This window comes from Grammomys surdaster, unplaced genomic scaffold (genome assembly GCF_004785775.1).
Source record: "Grammomys surdaster isolate TR1022 unplaced genomic scaffold, NIH_TR_1.0 126113, whole genome shotgun sequence".
In the NCBI taxonomy this organism is placed as follows: domain Eukaryota; kingdom Metazoa; phylum Chordata; class Mammalia; order Rodentia; family Muridae; genus Grammomys; species Grammomys surdaster.
The window spans coordinates 4,661,669-4,678,050 of NW_021620921.1; the positions used below are offsets into that span (position 1 = coordinate 4,661,669).

The 16,382-nt window shown below is 44.0% G+C and overlaps 1 pseudogene; it reads left to right on the forward strand.

The window, feature by feature from the left end:
- The first annotated feature begins 6,540 nt into the window (after positions 1–6,540).
- Positions 6,541–7,237, forward strand: LOC114611490 (annotated as a pseudogene).
- The last annotated feature ends 9,145 nt before the right edge of the window (positions 7,238–16,382 follow it).

The window sequence follows — 16,382 nt, forward strand, 5'->3', positions numbered from 1 at the left end:
GGAAACATTAGGTGAACCTCAGCCCAGAGACAAATCTATCAAATAACTGACCTTCAAAGCAGCAAGGTCACACAGGCCAAGGAAGGCAGGAGGAACTTCTCCAGCACAAACAAGTCTGATGAGAAAATTAAACGCACCTGTGGCTCCAGCTGGCTCCTTTAGATATACGGGACCTTCAAATCAATTGGTGCAATCTGAACGGAATCCAAGAGGAATGGTGTGCCCGTGTTACTGTCCTTGTTTTGATAGCTGTGCTTGTGGATAGAAGGGAGAATGTCTAATAAAATGTTAGGGGGCTGGAGCTGAGGCACCCTGTCAACCACTCACTTTCATATGATTCAGGGTAAAATTATTTATTCTTACAACTTTTCTGTGAATCTGTGTTTGTTTCATAATGTAAGGCTTTAAAATGCATTTACAAACCCTTCTTTTAGAAAGTGGATACAAATGAATGCTTTTATGCTATCTTCGGTCATATGTACAAAGTGTTATGTGTATAATAATATTCACAGACACTTTGTAGTGAGAGATAGTACTGAATGTGGACTCCATAAACCTAAGCTTGGTACTGTTACCATTTTGTACCACACAGCAGTCAGTAAGTCTGCAGGAACTCTACAGAGGAACAGGCGTCATCTAGGGGTACAAATCCTAAATTTATCTCTGTGTTTAGGGATAAGGGTCACTCTTACTAAGACACATAGAGAAAAGCCAGGAGGCCAACTAACCAGAAGCTGCTGAGTAATGTGGAATAAATTCTGGGGCAGCACCCAGAAAACTGAATTTAGATGCCAGCACATGTGGAATCAGAGAATCCATAGATTTCTGATTCTCTGTGTGCCAACCAAAAAAACTGTGATCTCTGGGTCACCTCAGGGTGTGTGTGTGAGAGTAAATATATATATATATATATATCTGTGTGTGTGTGTGTGTGTGTGTGTGTGTGTGTGTGTGTGATGTGCACACATTCATGTTTACACATGTGTGAACAGATGTGTGGTATATATTTTCATCTGGACACCCAAGGCTGACATTAGCAGTCTGCCTGAATCTCTGTAGGCTTAGATTTTTTCAAACCCTATTTTTGTTTGTTTGTTTGTTTGTTTTTGGTTTCTTGAGACAGGATTTCTCTGTGTAGCCCTGGCTGTCCTGGAACTCACTCTGTAGACCAGGTTGGCCTCGTACTCAGAAATCCACCTGTCTTTGCCTCCCAAGTGCTGGGATTAAAGGCATGCGCCACCACCGCCCAGCCTCAAACCCTATTTTTAATAAAGAGTCTTAAATGCTTTAACCTCCCTTCTAGCCCACCACCCACCAGAGGTAGTGGAAAAGAAAGGTTATAAGTGGAGCTGATTAGGACTAGTTCTTTGGATCAAATCCAATCCACTTTGTCAGGATAGATATGAGCAGTCCAGTTCAGTAGTGTCAGGATAGCAAACACGAATCTTCAGTGGTGGCATGACTCAGAAGGGATGCCAGAAGGTCTCTCCCCTGTGCCTCTCTCAGTGAAGTAAAGATCAGCTACGATGAAGACTCAAAACAAACCATTCATTGCGAAGCTAGCTATGTAAGCTCCCCCTCCCCTGTCACTGTCCTTCAGGTCCTATTTATACACCCTCCAACCATCATGTGTCCTCCCACAGGTCTTACCTCAGTAAAGCACCACATGAGTCTGTCTCAACAAAACTCCATGTGAGTCCATGTCAGCTGATGTCACTCTGCCAATTGGCCTGAGTCTTCGGAAGAGGCAAGAAACTAGCAGAAGTTTTTTGGTGCATTTCTTTCTATGAAGTCACAACAAATGATGACCATTAAGGAATGGCAAGGCATACCAATACCATCCAGTGTCGTCCACTGTTTGTTGAGTCCTTCTTAACAGCTTGCATCCTTTCACATGTTTGCTTTAGCAAAGCATCCTTTCACTTGTGTCTGCTTCAGGAAAACATCCTTTGACATAACTGACTTTCCAAAGAATCCAGAAGTTTCCACTTAACTCTCCATTGTACTCATTGAATCCAGACTCTCAATTGAATACAATGCTCACCAATAAAATAGTCTGGCTAGATAACTTGTCTCTTCCTTTCCAGCACTGGAAATACAGGCAGTCACAGGGCCCACCTTGCATGTATGTGAGTTCTGGTAATCCAAACACTGGTCCTCATTGGGCAACACAGCAAATAATTTAACCATGGAGCCATCTTCAAAAATCTTCAGTCAAAAGATTGCTGTTAACTGAGGTATAACACTTCTGGAATCTTGCCATTACACAAGGTTTGCTGATCCCATTCACATTGGTGTTTGAACTGCATAAATATTTTCTACATCCCTGCTTGGCCTCTACTGTCTGGGTAGAGATGCCAGACATGTCTTTGCTCCAGCTAGAAAGCCAAAACGTTCCCATATATTACCCAAAGTGCTTGGGGAGACAAAGCTGGGCCTAGATGTTGTATGTTCCTTCAGAGAGGAAGCCTCCTTTGGAAGTCAATGTGTTTTTAACAAACTACACTGAAATAACCAGAAGTTGCATTAGTTGTTGAATTTCCTCTGGGAATCCACATCCTAGGGTCTTATAATATGCAAAATTTAAAATAACCATAATTCCTACCAGTAAAGCATTGGTTTAAATAATCATGGCATAGTTCCAGGGCAGATCACTGTGCAGAAATTACACCTCCAAGGCAAACTGACTCTCAGAATGTCAGGCACTGATTCCAGCTCAGCCTCACTGCTGGGAAAGCCAGGCGAGTAGCAAGGCTACAGATAATCAAGTGGATCAATAAAACAACAAACAAACTGATCACTGGTGTTGCACGCCTTTAGTCTCAGCACTCGGGAGGCAGAGGCAGGTATATCTCTGAGTTCGAGGCCAGCCTGTCCCACAGAGAGTTCCAGGACAGCCAGGACTACACAGAGAAACCTTGTCTCACAAAACTAAAGTGACCAAGTGTGCTGTTTCTAAGTCAACACAGTTAAAAGTGCTATCTATACTTCTCCTCAGAAGCAACAAAAGTGCCTTGAGCTGCAACAGCGTGGCCTTGACTGGAAGCATCCTTGGTACCTGAGTTACTATCTGAAGAAGAGATGTAAGGAATAGCCACCTTGTCCACAGTGGCATGTTCAGTATCACAGAAGACAAAACAAAACTTTCTTTTCTTTTTTCCTCTTTTACATGTATGCATGCATGTTTACAGGCATGAGGTATACATATGTCTAGGCATGTGTCAGCAGTCTTTCTGATCGCTCTTCCATTTTATGTTTTGAAGCAAGATCTCTCAGTCAGGTCTCTCAATCAAACCCAGATCCCCTTACATGGCTAGCTTACTAGCCAACTTGCCTTTAGGATCCCGACTCCACCGGTGAGTCTGGAATTACAGGCAGGTCACCACACCAACCTGCATCTACACAGCTTCTGAAGATCTGAACTCTAGTTCTCTTGCTTTGAGGGCAAAGCACTTTAACTGCTGAACCATCTCCTTGGCTCCCAAACCGAATATAACTTTTAGCCGCTGTGTCAAGACTGATTTATCACTCCTGAGTAGTTTCTCCCAGCTGGTACAGATATTCATACTTATAAGGGATTAGGTCCCCAGATAACCAAATGTAAACGGTGAACACATTTCAGTGCTGGGCTTTCTGCTGATTTATTTATACCATTCATTTGGATGAAGATTTACCCACCAGCTGCAACACTGTCAAAATGGAATTCAATCATGAGCGTGGTGTTATCTTCATTTGGGGGGAGGCTCACAATTCTTTCGTGTCAGAAGACAGTGCAGGCAGGATACTCTTCAATGCAAACGTTGCAAAAATATTAAGACAAAAGAAGGCTTTAAACACTGAAAGGAGAAAATTCTACATTGGTGGTCCGAAGAAAGACAAACACCCAGGCCCGCCCCTCCATGCGCCGGGGACCACGCATATTCAGTAGACCTTCAGAACCTCGTTTGTACAAACAAAGGTTTAAAAATCCAAAGCAGTGTCGTGGCGGTGCAAACTCCATTGTCAACATAGTTTGAGGAATGAGATTTCATGAGATTGTTAGACACCCCCCCACACCCCCACCACCTTTCCCAAAGTGTCGCCTGTATTTAGGACTGGCTGCCTGTAATCTTTCTGCTCTATTTGCTGCATGAACGTTCATTATTTTAGATCAAAGAAAACAGAAGAAGCCACTCACACGCTTCCCCAGTGTCTCTCTCATTAAAAGTAATTATTTTCCCAGTTCAGTCCTCTTTGTTCACAGTCGTGTCCAGTGAGGAAACCGGTCTTAAGAAACCCAATTATGTCTGAGGCAGCTTCAGAATCCGATAAAAGGGTTGGGGGCTGGGACTGTTCAGAGCGCCCCGGCAGGGGAAGAACCTCCCATTTCCAGTGCTCTGCCACATTAAGAATTCTGCTCCCTAGGATTAGCTTGGAAAGCACTTGGCCTTAAATAGAGAAATTTTCTAGTTTTAATGTCTAAAGCTGAAAATAATGAATTTCATTAAAAACGAATGAACTCGTTTTCAGTATTACTTTACAGCACATGATTTAATTACTGCACCAGCCGATGAAGAATCACAAATCATTCTAGGAAGTGTTTTGGTAATATTGTGCAGCTATGGATTTTGCATGCCTTATTTAATGAATCTATAAAAGACATATAAATGATTCCCCCAGACAGAGAGATGTGATTCCCAGTTCACTGTGGAACAAATATATTGATTATTATCAACACACCAACCATGCCCAATTAAATGTTTCTATATAAATAATTTCACAGAAGGGACCTTAAAACCTAGTCTAATGTATTTTATGCTATTTCTTATTTATTTGTAAAAAACAAAAAAGAGCTTCGTGTCTTGAAGACAAAAACAATGTATTTAAATTTTTAAAAGAGTGGCTAAAAATTAAAAAGAAAACAAAAATCCCGTCTCTCACTTACAGAAGGGAAACATGTGGATGGATGGCCACTGGAGGAGTCTGGGTCCTGGAAGGGTATGGCTCAGAGCCCATGCTCCGTCTTTAGCAGTTACGGTGGTTTTTCATGATTGCTAGCGACATGCTTCCTTCCGGGTGCTGATCATTCCCACCTGGAAAACAGGGATCTCTGCCCCCCACCCCGTCCCCACCATGTGACTTTGCATGTCTTACCTTCTCCAGAGGAAGGGGATGGGATGAATCTGATTCTTTTTAACTTTTTAATGTTTTACTATTATTTGAAGTTTATTATTTTCATGACCACAGGCTAGAAGTTTGAAACATAAGAGAAAATTCAGCCCAAGTGGAGCTGAACCAGTAAGTAGAAGATGCCTCTCAGCACCAGTGAAGTCTAAGGTCCCTCTCAAACACAAGTACAGGCAGGAGGCAAAGCCGACACCATAAAAACTACCAACAGCTCTAGTACATTCATTCTACACAAGTGAGCGTGGAGAAATGGGTAGATCCATATATCACATTCATACTGCAACAGTCTGTTGGTCCACAAAGTAATGTATTTTAATGAAAGATAAACATCTGTATGATCTACTTAATCATCATAAAATGAGACTATATCCAAACTCAGTGACTATAAGCTGCTAGTACTTCATATTTTCCAGGGTTCCTTAAATCAAAAATATTTTGAGGGGCTGGAAAGGTGGCTCTGCTGTTGAGAGCACTGGATGCCCTTCCTGAGTTCAATTCCCAGCAGCCTCATGGTGGCTCACAGCCATCTATAATGGCATCTGATGCCTTCTTCTGGTGTTCATGAAGATAGAGTACTCATGTGTATAAAATAAATAAATGCATTTTAAAAATATTTTGAAAGCATTTCAAACATGTTTGTTCTCTCAATGCAAAAGAGGGTCAAGTCAATCTAGCTACATTGCTTCATATGGATGGAGTTTAGGGTAAAATGTCCTACTTACTAAAGTACAAAAAAAAGAAGTTGATAGTCAAGAAACACATTTATATTTGTTGTCTGAGATGGGTTTTAAATACAAGCCATCTTCATGATATAGGAAAATGCTGAGAACATGGAGCATCATATCAAGATTAAATGAATTAGAATTATTCAGAATTTATTTATAGGCCAGGCAGTAAGTTACTCTGATTAACAGAAATCAGTATCACCAGGGGATTTTAATTAGTTTGGGGGCAACTTTTTGTCCAATATGTTATGTAATTCAGTACATCATGTTAAGAAAATGAGACAGTTGTACAGTGCACGGTTTCCTTCATACTCTGGTCCAGCTTGCTTCTTCTAGATCGGCTTTTAATCCAAGAAGATTAAAAGATAACTTGAGATCTGATAACTTGGCAAGTTTTTTCTCTGCCTCAATTAAAAAGCTAGAAAACATCTCGCTAGCTTGCTACTCTTTTAAGTAAAAACTACTAAGACAGCAGATGAACTGTTTTAAACCAAAAATCAATATATACAGTACAAGACCCCTTTCCATCCACTGGAAGGGTTTTGTTGTTGTTGTTGTTGTTGTTGTTGTTGTTGTTGTTTTATCACACAAGAAGTTGAAGTGCCTTCCAGTTCTAGCTTTGGAGAAAGTTCAAGAATAAGTTTGTGCCCTTTCGCTGCTGCGTCTGCAGCCATGAGTATGCTCAGGCTACAGAAGAGGCTTGCCTCTAGTGTCCTCCGCTGTGGTAAAAAGAAGGTCTGGTTGGACCCCAATGAGACCAATGAAATCGCCAATGCCAACTCCCGTCAGCAGATCAGGAAGCTGATCAAAGATGGGCTGATCATCCGGAAGCCCGTGACTGTCCATTCCCGGGCTCACTGCTGGAAGAACACCTTGGCCCGCCGAAAGAGCAGGCACATGGGCATAGGGAAGAGGAAGGGTACGGCCAACGCTCGAATGCCTGAGAAGATCACTTGGATGAGAAGAATGAGGATCCTACTCCGGCTCCTCAGGAGATACCGGGAATCTAAGAAGATTGACCACCATATGTATCACAGCCTGTACCTGAAGGTCAAAGGCAATGTATTCAAAAACAAGCTGATTCTCATGGAACATATCCACAAACTGAAGGCAGATAAGGCCCGCAAGAAGCTACTGGCTGACCAGGCTGAGGCTCGCAGGTCTAAGACCAAGGAAGCATGGAAGCGCAGGGAGGAGCGCCTGCAGGCCAAGAAGGAGGAGATCATCAAGACTCCGTCCAAGGAGGAAGAGACCAAGAAATAAGCTTCCCTCAGTCTGTACATAGTGGCCCGGCTGTGGCCTCCCGTGGATCAGTCATTAAAATAAAACAAGCCTTGTCCATTGCCTTCTTTAAAAAAAAAAAAAAGAATAAGTTTGTTTCAAACTGAAAAGGGTAGTGCACAGCCAAAGCCTGCACAGATGAGTGTGTCTAAGTGATTACATTCTCTTCACTCTCCATGACTTAAAATAAACATTTACCAACTTTATTTGTAAGAAGCCAATTTTGTAAATAGCAAACACATGGCAAGGTCTTTAAATAAAGAAGAAAATATTTTTAAAAACATTTTCCTGGCGGAGGAGATGGCTTAGTGGGCAAACTGTTTTCTGTGCAAACGTGAGGACCTGAGTTCAGATCCCTGACCTTCAGGGAAAAGGCAGACATGGAAGCTTACCAGGACCTTTTTCTTTGGCATCATCTTGTGTTGGAAAAGCTGGAATTGATCATTCAATTCAAAGGAATCAGAAACACAAACCTTGCATATGTGAAAAATATATGGTTTCTTTTTCTTGTTTTTGTTTGTGTGAGCCTTGTATGTGTGTGCCAGAGAGGGCAACACCCAGTGTCTTTCTTTATTGTTTTCGACTTTATTTTTTAAGACAGAGGCTCTCACTGAGTCTGGACTCATCAGCTGGCTAGACTGGAGGCCAGTAAGCCCTAGGGATTCTTTAGTCTCTGGCCACCCCAGCGATGGCATCATAGACATGTGTCGCTACGCTTGGCTTTCCACATGGGTGCTGGGGAGCCCCAATGCATATCCTTATGCTTGCATAGCAGTCACTTCGGGTACTGTGTCATCCCCTAAGCCTCCATGTGTTTACCTCTTATACACAATTGAAACATCATAATAAGTCTACAGCATGAGAAAAAAATTTACTTATAACCATATAAAAGAAGATGACAAATACAGTCCCTAATCCACAAAGAACTTTTTCAAATCAAAGGGAAAAATAAAAATCAAAGCACTTCACTCGGTAACTGATAAAAGAAGAAATCCACACAGTTAATTTCTGAAAGGAAAAAAAAGGAGACAATAGAGACATGCAAATGAGAATAACATGAGGCGTTGCTTGGACCAATCAGATTAGGACATTACGGAGGAGGCACTGCAGAAATATAGATCAGATTTCACACTGAGCTGATTTGGTTGATGTAGCCATTCTGCTTCTAGTCATTTAGCCTTAATTTTATCTTTATCTTAATTTAAATATTTGATTTAATCTTGAAATAATTACCTAGGCATATACATTTAGAAGAAACTAATAAAGCAAACCACCAGGGAGCCATCGGCTGTGTCAATCAGTGTGTGGCTTTTTGTCTGTCATCCTGAGGTTTTTTTTCTCTCTTCTTCTATTTTTCTACTCCTGATTCTTCTTTTCTTTTTTTCCCTTGGAGACAAACCAAGAGAGAATGCTAATTGCAAACACTGATGAATCGTGGCTGGGAGGGGGGCTGGCTGCTGTTTGCATTCCTTTAATCACGCTGATAATTCATGTTTACATTCCCACATTCTGTGGGAAGATCGGACCCATCTGCACCTCTTCTTGCTGACATCCCTTCTTTTAAGAGATCTCTTCTTTCACCCCCACCTTTTGCCCACCCCCACCTCCATTGTGCTGTGGTGACATTACCTTACACCCAACCCAAAGGATCAAAAATAAACATCCTGGAATCCAAGATCAGGCTCCACGAAGAAGGCAGCACACAGGACCCTTTTCTAGCTTTGGAATGCAACAGATGACTCCTTTTCTGCTTTTTTTTTTTTTTGTCAGCCAGGCAAAAATATCTGATACATTCTGGCTAAGAGTATTCCCTCTCCTAGACAGCCAGGAGCACTCCCTCTCCCAGGCAACCCGGAACACTTCCTCTTCCAGTCAAAGATGCTCTTAATCTGTGCAATGGAGCAGTTAACAGTGCACGCATGACTTCCTCACTGCTTTAAAGTAACCATGCCGCTGGCCTACTTCCTACCATGAGCAGGCCTTTTGTGCACAACTGTGAGGCAGACTCCTATGTTACTGGAACTGCCCACTTGCAGAGTCAATCATAGCTTTTCCATAACAAGTTCTGTACATGTGTCTCAGGGTTTTACTGCTGTGAACAGACACCATGACCAAGGCAACTCTTATAATGGCAACATTTAATTGGAGCTGGTTTGCAGACTGGTTCAGAAGTTCAGTCCGTTATCATCAAGGTGGGAGCATGGCAGCATCCAGGCAGGCATGGTGCAGGAGGGGAGAGCTCTACCTCTTCCTCTGAAGGCTGCTATCAGAATACTGGCTTCCAGGCAGCTAGGATGAGGGTCTTAAAGCTCACATGCACAGTGACACACCTACTCCAACAAAGCCACACCTACTCCAACAGGACCACACCTTCTAATAGTGCCATTCCCTGGGCTGAGCGTATACAAACCACTATAACATGTGATGAATTTTTGTTTTGTTCTTAATCCAAGGTAAGGAATTCTAAATATTGAATCTATACTTTGTGACCCTTCTACTATAGTTGGCATTCTCAATTTTAGCAGTATTGACACTTGGACACAGACACTTCTCTCTCTCTCTCTCTCTCTCTCTCTCTCTCTCTCTCTCTCTCTCACTGTATGTGTACATGCATGCACCTGCGTGTGTCCTCTAAGCATTACCTACTAGCATCTCTGACCTCCACTTAACCAGACTCTATCAGCAGTCCTCTACTCCAAGTTGTGACATGACGGAATCAAAATTTACAACCGAAAGAAGACACAGGTCAACTTGTAAGTCTTCTTTATCTAAATGGAATCTTTCTCATGAATCCTAGCTGAGAGACTGACATCATTTTCAGGCATTATAGACCTGCACACATGCTCAGAAACCCCAGACAGATATGAAAGGGCTAGGTGTCCACTTCTAGTAATATTCTCAGAGCAATGGCTTTGACAAAGCCATGTAAACACGTAGATCTTCCATGTCCTCTAAAATATCAATGATCCCTGAGACCAATACCCATGGAAATGGTCACAGGTGCATCATACGTCCTTTGAATGTGTCCTGTACACTCAGGATTACCTTGTCAATTTCAAATATGGATTAAAAAAAAGAACAGAACAAAAAACCCAATCCTGTCGTTTAGTGCATACTAGTGAAAGATCACGCAGTATTTGACAGTATGGGAAGAAGGATGGCACCTTTTTTATAATTCACTTTACAATCTGCTCACTGCCCTCCTCCCACAATCCTTTCCCCACCTCCATCCCCTTCTTTGAGAGGATGAAGAATCCCCCAACTCTGGAACATCAAGTCTCTTTGTGGTTAGGCACACCTTCCTCCACTGAGGCCAGACAAGGTAGTCCACCTAGAAGAACATATCTCACAGATAGACAACAGCTTTTGGAGAGCCCCCACTGTAGTTGTTTGGGACCAGTCGGCAAGCCATCCCCGGCTTGGTGGGAGGAGAAGGTGCTTCTTTCTTCTCCTCTGGTCAGTTTTTCTTGAGGCAAGTCGAGGGGGATGGGAAGAGCAGTGGGTAAGACCTAGGGCTAGGCTACTGTAGCTGCCTGCCCTCTGTTTGATCCTCTGAGGCCAGAAACTGCAGTTTCTGGCCACTAGCACCTCAGCCCAGGGACAGCAGAGAATTAGGCGAATAGCCTTAGTACTCTCTCTTCAGGCTGCCAGGCTCTAACTTAGGTCTGTTGGTTTGAGGTCGTAGGAAGAAAAGACACTTAGAGAAGTTATTCTAGTTTATTACTAAGTGTAAAAAGTTTCTTATGAAAGCTATCTAAGAGACAAAGTGGAATGGTCCTAAGTGGGAAAAGGGAAGAAATTCTAACAAAGGAAAAATTCTAAGTAGAGAGATTCTAAGCAAGAAAGAAGGAAGAAGGGAGAGAGGAGACAGAGAAGTGAGAGCAGAAGAAGGAGCGAAGAGAGAGAGTGGAAGGAGAGAGAGAGAGAGACAGAAAGAGTGGGAGAGAGAGAAGTGAGTCATTAACGAATGTCCCTTTGTCTTATACATCATCACATGATCACATGTTACAAAGTTCGTCACAAGTTCACACCAAAATTCAAATCATAAATTGAAATAGAAGTTTACAACAGAGAATGTTTACATGCATATCCATTAGGAGTAATTATCTGACTAAACATCCATCACCTGTCTAGCTCCACAGGTTCACCGAAGGTTTAAAACTATAACTAAGAAATTAGTGAAGTTTTGTATAGATAAACGCAGGCAATATTTTCTTTTCTGTCCTAGCACCTATAATAAATCATGAGTTCCCTTTTCGTGACCTTTGGTTAATTGTTTTACAACCACCTTGGAATGTGCTCTGAGCAGGAGAAAGTCTGGTTACTATCTAAGGGCTATTAACTGATGACACTTGGGAGACTGGCAGAGTTCTCATAGCAGTTTTGACTATCAGAAAGGGACTTAATAGCAGTCTCACTATAAAAAGAGCTAAATAATCATTGATATAATTTTAGGAATTCTTATAGGATCATCATTAAGACTTAACAAGTCGTCTATTTGTCTATATAGCATCACTATAAGACAGTACATCTTCATGGGTCTGCAGAGATCTGCTCCAAAGGGGAGTGCTATTGCTTAGTGATTGTTACATATGTTTAATAATAATGATAATAGGAAAAGCATATCAATAGCAGGATCTTTCCTAAAATATGTCCACCACAGCCTTGCTAATTGGGGCACACTTGTCGCAGATTATATAATAATCCAAGGCAAGCATTTCAGGATGATCAACTGCTAATTATTAGCAGTCCCACTATGGCTCCTGACAGGGACCCACATGAAGCTCAGGCTGCACACTGTGGGTGGGGCAGTGGACTGTGCCACCAGACAGAACTGGTAGGCAGCAACAAGGTTCAGAACCCCAGTAAAACTCACAATTGAGAACCACAGGAGTTCAGACTACCTCCTGACCACATTCCTGTGCTGGAGCACATGACCATGACACCCTACTAAGAAGACCATGACAACTGGTCACATAGCATAGAATTTAGAGTTCTCCATGCTAATGAGGTATCTGGATAGAGTAGTGCCTAAATCTCCAGCAGGAGGCCCCTTCAGACTCTTAGCACTCACCCTGAGCTAAGCTGGACACTCCCTGCCCCCAATGCAAGCCCTGTGGCCCCATTCCCAACTGCTTGTGGTCCTCAGTGGCATCTGGGTGTACAGGAGTTTGAGAATCACAGCCTCTGACCCAGCACTCGATGTTTCTCACCCAGAAAAACATGGGCTGGGACCTCTGAATTGGATTGTGTTTTGCCTCCTCTGAATACCATGAGCCTGACACTCCAGTAGCAAGATGAAAAGCAGACGCACAGCATATCTGCTACATATGGGGTGGAGAGGGAGGGCGCTAGGTCCAGCCCGCATGTGCTCTTTGGTTGGTGGTTCAGTCTGTGAGAGCCCTGAGGGGCCAGGTACTTAACTCTGTTGCTCTTCCTGAGGAGCTCCTATCCCCTTGGGGCCTGCACTCAAGAAGGAAAGCCCACATGAGGATGCTTGAATCTCACTTAGAAGGGGGAATAGCATAGTCATTGGAGGCAAATGGAGGAGGGAACTGGGTGGGAGAGGGGATGGAGAGAGGAATTGTGGGGGAATCCAGATAAGGTGTGGAGAGGGGCAGGAGAGATGGCCAGAAGGCCATGAGAATGAATGGAAATCTGCAGTTGACGGGTGGGGAGGTGGGAGGAGAATCTGGAGGATGAGACAGAGACCTGGGATAGGAGAAGTCCACAACACACCTTTTGAAGGGCTATATCTGTCAGGAGGACAGCCTTTATAATAGACTGGAAGTGGGTATGGCCTGTGATGACAACATACATTTGGGCCTTTTAGTTAATGACACTCCATCTCCCTCAAAACTGCTGGACCAGTCAAAGAAACCATTCACTAGAGATTTGGCAGTGAGGATTGCGGCCACTTCACAGGTGTGCAGGTCACACTTGTCCTGGCTCTGAAAGGTCCTGTGCTTGGTTTAACATTCTGTAGTCTGCCCACCCCCACCCCGTGTGTGTCTGCCTGTCTGTCCTCTCTCTCTCTCTCTCTCTCTCTCTCTCTCTCTCTCTCTCTCTCTCCTCTTACTCTTCTTTTCCTCTCTTTTAGGGTCCTGGGGTCTACAATGTTGCCAGGCTTGCTCCAGGATCCTCCTGCCCAGAGCCTTCCCAGCAGCTAGAACTGCAGCCATATGCTACCATCTCTGACCTTACGCTCACCCTCAGGAGGCTCTGCATTCTTGCTTTTCCAGAAGGGGCCATGCAAAGTATGTGACCCCGTCCTGCAGATGGAAGGTGTTTTCTGTCTTGTCTTGTTTCTTTTTAGGAAGTTGCCTCCTCTTTGGTCCCCCCTTGCGATCAGCATTCTTACCTCTGAGAACACTCCAGTAATAGAGGTAAGCTCAGGTGCAGAGCCAGACACATGGGCTTTATGTCAGATGACTTTGTCCCTCTGTATGATAACGTAAGTGCTCCACACCTGTTGAGGGGAGACTAGGTGGGGCTGGGATGCTCGAGGTAACAAACGCATTCTAAACTCATAACAGGTCAGTTAGCAGTGGGTTCTGTGAGGCATGGCCCCTCCAGGAGACAGGGAACCTCTGAATATATTCACTAGTGAGACCAGTAAATGAATGGTCCCGGTACTTCAGCATCATCTCCTTCCCAATAAGGAGTTCTCTCTCACAAGATAGTAAAGGATTACACAGGGAAACAAAGGGATCTTGAAATCAGGAAGCCACTCCCAGGTAAGGAGGCTAGAGGAAGTCTCTAAGTGAGATTTCCACAGCCTTCTTCCCACTCCCAGCCCACCCTCCCTTAAATATTTGTATGAGTCACTGGAAGAGCCTCGGGGGAGGGGGCTACTGCCCCTCGAGTCAGATTGCTTCAGTTCTTCCTGCTGCACCTGGCCTGCCTTCAACCTTCAGAGCCCAACACTGCCTCTCGACAAGAATCACACAGACAGGCCTTACAGTCCTTATGTAATCCACCCATGCTTACAGAAGTGCAATGTCAGGGAATTATACTGTGGGCACAGTTCTGTGTGTCCTGTGACATTTGTGGGCAAGCATTCCTGCGTTCCTGGTAGCCTTTAGGAGAACATGGGATTCTATTGTGTGCTTCTTGCTTAGCCACAGGAATGGGGGTGGCGGGCAGGTCTCTGCACTCTTTGGATTCTGTGGCCTTCTCAATGGCTCCATATGATTTTAGGTCCTTTCAGAAGAGCACAACGGTGTCTGAGTTTTTTTCTGTAGGTTCATGTGTCAAAATACAGCTGGCCACTTCCAAGGCCACATTCACACCCTAGGCCACAGCGTTTTCTCATTGAACTATCAATACATTGTACTTACGCTAGTGTGTAGGAAATCCCCATGGCTTGTCCTTTGCCAACTCCTGCTAAACGTCTATTTCTTCTAGCCAGAACTCCCCCCATGTCCCATCCAGTTCCTTCCACACTCGTGGTGCTCCTAGACCAGAGGATCACATCAGCTCCTTCCCCATCTCCCCTGAGCTACCCCTGATACCCAGGCTTCCACATCTCCTCCTCCTTCTTCTCTCCCTCCTATTGTGGTTCTAGCATCCATAGATTCTGGGAACTAAGGCAGCACACCAGCCTCCTTCTGTTTACCTATATCCTGGATATAGGATATATATATTTCTACCCAGCTGCTTACCAATCCATAACAGGATAAAGTCCACCATTTCCTTCAGGTTTGATATCCCTAAACACTTAAATGTGAAGTCTCAGTTACGTTCATCCTTTATCTTTAGTCTTCCTCCTCAACTAGACTACTTCCTAAAAGTACATGTTTTTCCCGTTATTTCCAATGCACTGAAGCTCATTAAGTATCTATTGTATACATTAATGTGCGAACACTGGATTTCCAACATCACGCAGTTCCTTGCACCCGCTCAGTCAGGTGTCCTTCCCTCTGTCGGCTTCTTTCTGGCCTCTCTGTTCACATTCTCTTCCTCGATTTCAGATCGGATGTGTGCTTTTACTTCATGACAAAATTATGGGAGGATATTTCCCTGGGCCTCCTGAATTCTCTTTCCTCTGTCTTCATGGTTCTCTGCTTCAGATGTGGAGCCCTGTATCCTCCTTCCAGTACTTTCGATCTCCTGCCCCCAGGTCCTCAGGAAGAAAAGTGCCTCGGTTTTCTGACAGACATGTAAGCTCTATGCCCTGGAAGAGGCACTGTTCTATGAGAGGAAATGAAGAAGCCCTTCCGGCACTCTGGGGCTAGAGAGAAAGTCCTGGGAAGGGAGAGAGCAAAGGTGGTTCAAAGAGCTACTGATCAAGGTCAGAGACATCACACCACAAAGATTCCCAAAGCCTGCCGGGTACAGGGGCAAAAGATGGAGGGGTTAGAGCCAGGGAGCTTAGACATAGAAAGAGGGATCTGCCACTGTGGGGTGGACACTAGGGAAGAGAGAGACTATGGGAAGAGGAAGCCAAGGTTTTAGAGAAGGAGTAGAAGCCAGACCGACAATCATGGCTACCAGAGGGACCCTATACCCCCAGGCCCCAAGCTCCCTTACAGGAATGTGTTACTTCTCTGCAGGGCCACAAGGTAGGCATGGTGGCAGCCGCCGAAAAATAAGCGCCACCTTGTGGCCACTAAAAGACGGTACAGCAGAGGGGCTCTTGAGCACCTACTTAATCTAGAGCGGCAGAGGATGTCTGTTGAGACCAGTTACTTTCAATAAAAGAAAACGTGGCACTTTATACTCATCATCCTAGCAGAACGACACATATTTCTAGTCCTTCCTCTCTCGGATCTTCAGTTTCTTTCCCTTCCTCCCACAGTGAACAGTTTACAAAAGAAACGAAAACAAAACCTAACCCGGTGCCCTTTGGTATCGCTGTTTTGTCTTTGTAGACATTATGGCACAACATATAACAGAATTCACAGAGATAGTTTTTAAATGTTGCTCCGTGTGCACCCGCACAGCTTCTCATATTCACAAACTTGAACCCTGAACTTACTCAACAACCCACTCCTGCCTCCGTTTCTGGCCACTCATCTCAGTCTGACTCTTTTGTATGTACTCCAGCTTTCCCGGGGAGCTGGGAAGTTGACACACCCCAGTTCAACTCAGATAGCGGGAGCCATCTTAGGAATTCTCCGTGTTTTCTGACTTCTTTTCTTTGCCACAAAAGCATGTGTTTAAGAGAGAGAGAGAGAGAGAGAGAGAGAGAGAGAGAGAGAAAGGGAG